The 7367-nt window shown below is 45.5% G+C and overlaps 1 non-coding gene across 1 annotated transcript; it reads left to right on the top strand.

Moving 5' to 3' along the window:
• Positions 1-7294: 7294 nt before the first annotated feature.
• TRNAK-CUU (transfer RNA lysine (anticodon CUU)) lies at positions 7295-7367 on the top strand. Its single transcript has one exon. It is a non-coding gene; the product is annotated as a tRNA-Lys (tRNA).

Below are 7367 nucleotides of genomic sequence, written 5' to 3'. Positions count from 1 at the left end.
ATGGTAACTCTATGCATAACCTTTTAAGGAACTGCCATACAATTTGCCAACTGCACCGTTTAACATTCCTACCAACAATGTATGAAGGTTCCAATTTCTCCCCATCTCTCCAACACTCGTTATGATCTGTCTTTTTCATGCTAGCAGCTTGGCAGCAGTGTGGCCTTTCCTTGACTTTCAGGCTGCTCCCTTGTCATCCCCACAATGCCCCTGAATCTGCCTTGGTTGCCCCCTCCCTTACAATCCAACCTTATGTGATCTACAATACCATCTCCTCGATGTAAATGAGACAACTGGAGAGCTCATGACACCAAGCCCCTAATTTAACCGGCATCCCAGGCACAGTGGCTCATGCCTGTAATCCCAGGACTTTGGGAGACCAAGGCAGAAGGATCTCTTGAGACCAAGAGTTCCAGACCAGCTTGGACAACATAGGGAGACCCCATCTCTACTGAAATAAACAAGAAAATAAAAAATAAGAATTAGCCAGGTGTGGTGCTGGGGGCCTGTAGCCCCAGTCACTTTGTAATTCCAGCTACTAGGGAGGCTGAGGAGGAAGGATCTCTTGAGCCCAGGAGTTCAAGGCTTCAGTGAGCTATTATTGCGCTACTGCACTCCAACCTGGGTGATAGAGTGAGACACTGACACTAAAATAAAAATAAATAAATAAATGAAAGAAAGAAAAAAAGGGCACCCATTAATGGTGGAACACAAGTTCAGCTGAGTTCACAGATTGCTAGGAGGAAGCCAAGTGTTCTATGTGCCAGGCAGCACGTACCACACATATTCATTCACGCAGTCCTCACAATGCTCCTAAGAAGTACGTAGGCAATTTTTAATGTCCTGTGGTTTTATGAGTGGCCTGGTCAGGATTTGAACCTAGGTGGTATCACTGGGTGCTTCCTCTCCACACTAGCCATGGCAGAGGGACTGTGTTGAGTCAAAAGGGAGTACAGTCAAGTGTGGGTGTACGAGAGAGCACATTTGCCTTCCTGGTAAGCTGTAAGGCCTTCCTGGAGGAGGTGCTTCCTGATACAGGTCTTCCAGGATAGAGTTGAGAAAGGATAGTGGGGAGCAAGTATTCCAAGGTAAGGGAGGAGTGCACTTGGCATCCTGGAAGCTTGAAAGTGCATGACTTGGCCAGGCACAGTGGCTCATGTCTGTAATTCTAGCACTTTGGGAACCTGAGGTGGGAGGATGGCTTGAGGCCAGGAGTTTGAGACCAGCCTGGGCAGCATAGCAAGACCCCTTCTCTATAATTTTTTTTTTTTTTTTTTTTTTGGCAGGAGGAGGCAGAGTCTCACTCTGTCACCCAGGCTGGAATGCAGTGGTGCGATCTTGGCTCACTGCAGCGTCCACCTCTGGTTCAAGCAATTCTTGTGCCTCAGCCTCCCAAGTAGCTGGCACTACAGGCATGTGCCACCACGCACGGCTAATTTTTGTATTTTTAGTAGAGACAAGGTTTCTCCATTTTGGCCAGGCTGGTCTCGAACTCCTGACCTCAAGTGATCCGCCCACCTTGGTTGGCCTCCGAAAGTGCTAAGATTACAGATGTGAGCAACCGCGCCCAGCCAAATTTTTTTTTTTAGACAGAGTCTCGCTCTGTTGCCAGGCTGGAGTGCAGTGGTGTGATCTCCGCTCACTGCAACCTCCACCTCCTGGGTTCAAGCGATTCTGCTGCCTCAGCCTCCTGAGTAGCTGGGACTACAGACGTGCACCAACACGCCCAGCTAATTTTGTATTTTTAGTAGAGACTGGGTTTCACCATGTTGGCCAAGATGGTCTTGATCTCTTGGACTCGTGATCCGCCTGCCTCAGCCTCCCAAAGTGCTGGGCTTACAGGCGTGAGCCACTGCTCCCGGACAAATTTTTTTAATTAATAAAAAAAAAAAAGGGCTGTTGCAGTGTCTCACGCCTGTAATCCCAGCACTTTGGGAGGCTGAGGCGGGCGGATCACAAGGTCAAGAGTTCCAGACCAACCTGGTCAATATGGTGAAACCCCATCTCTACTAAAAATACAAAAAAATTAATCGGGCATGCTGGTGAAGGCCGGTAATCCCAGCTACTTGGAAGGCTGGGAGAATCGAATGAAGCTGGGAGGCAGAGGTTGTTGCAGTGAGCCAAGATCGTGCCATTGCACTCCAGCCTGGACAACAAAGCATGACTCTGTCTCAAAAAAAAGAAAAGAAAAGAAAAGAAAAGAAAGTGCCTGGCTTTGCCCTTTCCAGCAGCTCCGCATGGCTGGAACATCCGGTATGGGTTGCCAATCAATTAGGCCCAAGAGGTAAGCTGAAGCTAAACCATAAGCAAGATGTGGTAGGCCTTGTTCAGGAGTTTGGACTTTGGACTTCATCCTGAAGCAGTGGGTAATTTTGCAGAGTTTTAGGGAAATATCAGAATGATTGTGCTGGCTACAGAGGTCTCCACAAATCACTGAGGAGTCTGGTTTAGCTGCAGTTGATATACAGGGGGAGAAGGGAAGGAGACTGGAGTCCAAGGGTTTTCGTGAGTCTCATCTCAGCCGTCTCCATGGTGACACTGGAAGATGGTACAGTTCCTTCTGATGAAATTTCCTTGCTGAAATTTCAAGTGTTTTGTTTCATGCTGGACTAGACCTTGGCTTCACCCCCTTCTCTCTGACACACAGAGGCAAACTGAGTAAGTGAGGGGATGGGGAGAGAAATACTGGGATGAGATGGGGAGAAGCAGAGGGGCCCCGTAGTGCCACCAGCCTGTGCAACCTTGGCCACCCATCCTCCGTTCTCCAGCCCCAGGCCCCTCCAGAACCAGCACCAAGTAAAAATCAAGTTGTGCCTCTCGGGAAGAAGAGCCTTTCTTCTTCTACTTACTCACACAGGCTCTAAATAGGGGACCAGCACTTTTGTCCAGGGTTCTGAGTGATCATCAATTCATGAGCTGTAAGGCTGGGAGGCTCTTTAGAGATCTCCTAAAGCCCTCCCTTACTTAGCCCTCCCTCTGTCTCTTACTCCGCCTTTTTATTTGTAGATGAAGAAACAGAGGCCTGCATTATGGAAGCGACTTTCATAAAGGTTAAAATTCCAAAGAGGCCAGGCGCGGTGGCTCCCGCCTGTAATCCCAGCACTTTGGAAGGCTGAGGCAGGCAGATCGCTTGAGGTCAGGAGTTTGAGACCAGCCTGGCCAACATGGTGAAACCCCAACTCTACTAAAAAAAAAAAAAAAAAAGAAGAAGAAGAAATAGCCAGGCATGGTGGTGTGTATCTGTAATCCCAGCTACTCAGGAGGCTGAGGCAGAAGAATTGCTTGAACCCAGGAGGCGGAGGCTGCGGTGAGCCAAGATCGCACCACTGTACTCCAGCCTGGGTAGCAGAGCAAGACTCCATCTCGGAAAAAAAAAAAAATTCCAGAGGAACGCTCAAAAAATTATAAATAGAATTACATGATTCAACAATTCCACTTCTGAGTATATACCCGAAAGAATTGAAAGCACGAGCTCAAACGGATATTCCCCATACCAATGTTCATAACAACATTAGTCACAATAGCCAAAAGGTGGAAGCAACCCAAATGTTCATCAACCGATGAATGGGTAAACAAAAATTCCCTGGTATATACATATAAGGGAATGTTATTCAGCATAAGAAATGAAACTCTGATACATGCTACCATACGGATGGACCTTGAAGACACTATGTGAAATAAGCCTGACACAAAAAAACAAAAATTATATGAGTCCATTTATATAAGTACCTAGAATACTCAAATTCATAGAGACAGTAGAATGGTGGTTAAATACAAAAATTAGCAGGGCGTCGGCCAGGCGCGGTGGCTCACGCCTGTAATCCCAGCACTTTGGGAGGCCGAGGGAGGCGGATCATGAGGTCAGGAGATCGAGACCTTCCTGGCTAACACAGTGAAACCCTGTCTGTACTAAAAATGCAAAAAAATTAGTCGGGCGTGGTGGCAGGTGCCTGTAGTCCCAGGTACTTGGGAGGCTGGGGCAGGAGAATGGCATGATTCCGGGAGGCGGAGCTTGCAGTGAGCCGAGATTGCGCCACTGGGCTCCAGCTTGGGCAACAGTACATCTCAAAAAAAAAAAAAAAAATTGTGGTTGCAGGAGCTGATGAGGGGAGAGGGCAGTGTAAAGTTACAGTTTGCTAAGCATGGAGTTTCAGTTTGGGGTGATGAAACAGTTCTAGTGATGGATGGTGGTGATGGTCACATAATAATGTGAATGTACCTAATGCCATTGAACTTTGCACTTAAAAATGGTTAAGATGGTAAATTTTATGTAATGTATATTTTGCCACAATAAAAGGAAAAAAAAAGAGACTGGGCTTGGTGGCTCATGCCTGTAATCCCAGCACTTTGGGAGGCTGAGGGGGGAGGATTAGAAGGTCAGGAGTTCGAGACCAGCCTGGCCAATATGGTGAAACTCCGTCTCTACTAAAAACATACAAAAGTTAGCTGGGCATGCTGGCGGGTGCCTCTAGTCCCAGCTACTCAGGAGGCTAAGACAGGAGAATTGCTTGAACCTAGGAGGCGGAGACTGCAGTAAGCCAAGATCACACCACTGCACTCCAGTCTGGGTGACAGAGTAAGACTAATTGTTGGCCACATTTTAAAGTTTTATCTTTGCTTTACTTTATTTCTTCTTTCTCATGTACTTTTAAGAAATAACCCTTTTAATATTACAGAAGTATACATATGCATTTTAGAAAAGTTGAAAACAAAGACAAGCAAAAAATTTAAAAAGTAAAATGTTCAGATTCCCACTACCCAAATAACAATTATTAATATATTAGTAAATGGCCTTCTTTTTACCAAAATGAGTGATTACATTTATTCTGTAACTTGCTTTTTTCAGCGAAACATCTCCACTTTCCATTACAGTAAATTTTCATCTCATCCAATATTTAAACTACATTCAAGTTTCTCCAGTTGACTCCAAAATCTCTTTGTAACTAGTTTTTCCAGAACAGTATCCAATCTAGGATCACCTGTTGCATCTGATTATTATGGCCCTTTTGTCTCTTTTAATCTAGCAAAAGTTGGCCAGGTTTGGTGGCTCACACATGTAATCCCAGTACTTTCGGAGGCTAAGGCAGGTGGATCACCTGAGGTCAGGAGTTCGAGAGCAGCCTGGCAAACATGGTGAAACCCTGCCCAACACGGTGAAATCCTATCTCCACTAAAAATACAAAAAGTAGCTGGGTGTGGTGACACACACCTGTAATCGCAGCTACTCAAGAGGCTGAGGCAGGAGAATCACTTGAACCCGGGAGGCAGAGGTTGCAGTGAGCCGAGATTGTACAACTGCACTCTAGCCTGGGCCACAAGAGCAAAACTCCGTCTCAGAAAAAAAAAAAAAAAAAAGAAAAACTAGCAAAAGTCGTTAAAAATATATATATACTTGTTGAAGGTTAATTGTCCTGGAGAATTTCCCACCCTCTGACTTTGTGTTATTGGTTCCTTATGGTGTCATTCATCTTGTTCCTCTTTCCTTTGTATTTCCTGTACACTGGAATTAATATCTAAAGGCCTATTGACATTTAGAGACTAATTAATCAAAAACATTTTTTGACTAGAATAAATAATTACCATTGATTTTGTGTTGTATCACTGCTAAAGATACACTATTTCGTTGAGGATTAGTAAAGCACTAGCAAAACTCAGATTAATTTCTGGAGTAAGGTAATAACAACCTGAACCCACCATCATACAATGAGATTGTCCTTGCATCTATTAACCTGTGTGGTGTTACTTTGACCCTGTAAATATCCAGTTCTCCACCAACTATTAACATATAAAATTAACATAATGGTTTAGCCACAATTGATAATCCTTGTTTAAAAGGATTTGCCACTGCTGGGTGTGGTGGCTCACTCCTGTAATCCCAGCATTTTGGGAGGCCAAGGCGGGTGGATCACCTGAGGTCAGGAGTTTGAGGCCAGTCTGGCCAACATTGTGAAACTACATCTCTATTACAAATACAAAAATTAGCCTGGCGTGGTGGTGCACACCTGTAATCTCAGCTACTCGGGAGGCTGAGACATGAGTGATCACTTGAACCTGGAGGTGGAGGTTGCAGTGAGCCGAGATTGCTCCACTGCACTCCAGCCTGGGCAACAGAGCAAAGACTCTATGTCAATAATAATAAGAAGAAGTGAATTTGCCAAAGTATGCTTTTCTAATCCTGCTTTTTTTTTTTTTTTTTTTTTTTTTTGAGACAGAGTCTTGCTCTGTCACCAGACTGGAGTGCAGTGGCACGATCTCAGCTCACTACAACCTCCGCCTCCCGGCTTCAAGTGATTCTCCTGTTTCAGCCTCCCAAGTAGCTGGGATTACAGGTGCGTGCCACCATGCCCGGTTGTATTTTTAGAAGAGATGTGGTTTCACCATGTTGGCCAGGATGGTCTCGATCTGCCCGCCTCGGTCTCCCAAAGTGCTGGGATTACAGGCGTGAGCCACCGCGCTCGGCCTGTGTTTTTTTCTTACGAAGTAGGTTCCCTCATTAACTGGGACTGTTTGGCTACTGTGAAATCGTTTCTACTGGAAAACAGAATGAATCTTTATTTTTTTTGTTTTAGTAGGGAGAGGCTTGGAATAATGGTCCCTTCCCACACTGAGGTTCCATTAGACTATGGAATAAATGTTTTCACTTTTTAGTTTTGAGCGTGAGCAAACTCTCTACGGTATTTTCAATTACTCGCTGAGACTGCTTTAGTTTTCCAATCTCTTGTGTGAACACCATGGTATGTCTTAGTTGAACCACTGTCATGCCAAAGAAAAGGATTCCGAAAATCTCTAAGTCACACGATCTCAAGAGGCCAGCCAGCTCTGCAGCTGGGTTTTCAGTTCCAATCGTTTCCAGAGAGTGTGCAGGAAGTTTCTCCCGAGCCTTCTTTTGCAGTGGGCCACGAGGGTGCTGAGAACATCTCCGGTCCCCGCGCTGCAGGGGGTGGGCGCTCTGCCGGCGGGAATCTTTCGGATGAACTGGAAGCACCCCCACACTCACTCCTATTCTCCAGGCTGGAGTCGGCATCGCCTTCCTTGGCCCGCCTTACCTTTAAGGAAACGGAAAGGTGCTGACCACTAGAGGGCTGTTTATACATTTTTATCAAACAACAGAAGTTCGTGCGCACAGAATCAGACATGAAACACAAGTTTTAAAAGTCGTGAAAAACTTTGCAAAAAATACATATATATGTATATAAAATGGAAAGATCGTTTAATACGAAATGCAATTTCTTGGAGCAAATCAAAACAATCATATTCCTTTGAAAAGATCTAGAAAGAACGCTTTTCTGCGACTGCCCGGCTAGCTCAGTCGGTAGAGCATGGGACTCTTAATCCCAGGGTCGTGGGTTCGAGCCCCACGTTGGGCG

Source organism: Macaca nemestrina, chromosome 7, assembly GCF_043159975.1.
Source record: "Macaca nemestrina isolate mMacNem1 chromosome 7, mMacNem.hap1, whole genome shotgun sequence".
Taxonomy (NCBI): domain Eukaryota; kingdom Metazoa; phylum Chordata; class Mammalia; order Primates; family Cercopithecidae; genus Macaca; species Macaca nemestrina.
Note: the sequence above shows the minus strand (reverse complement) of the source record. Positions and strands in the feature narration are given on the sequence as shown.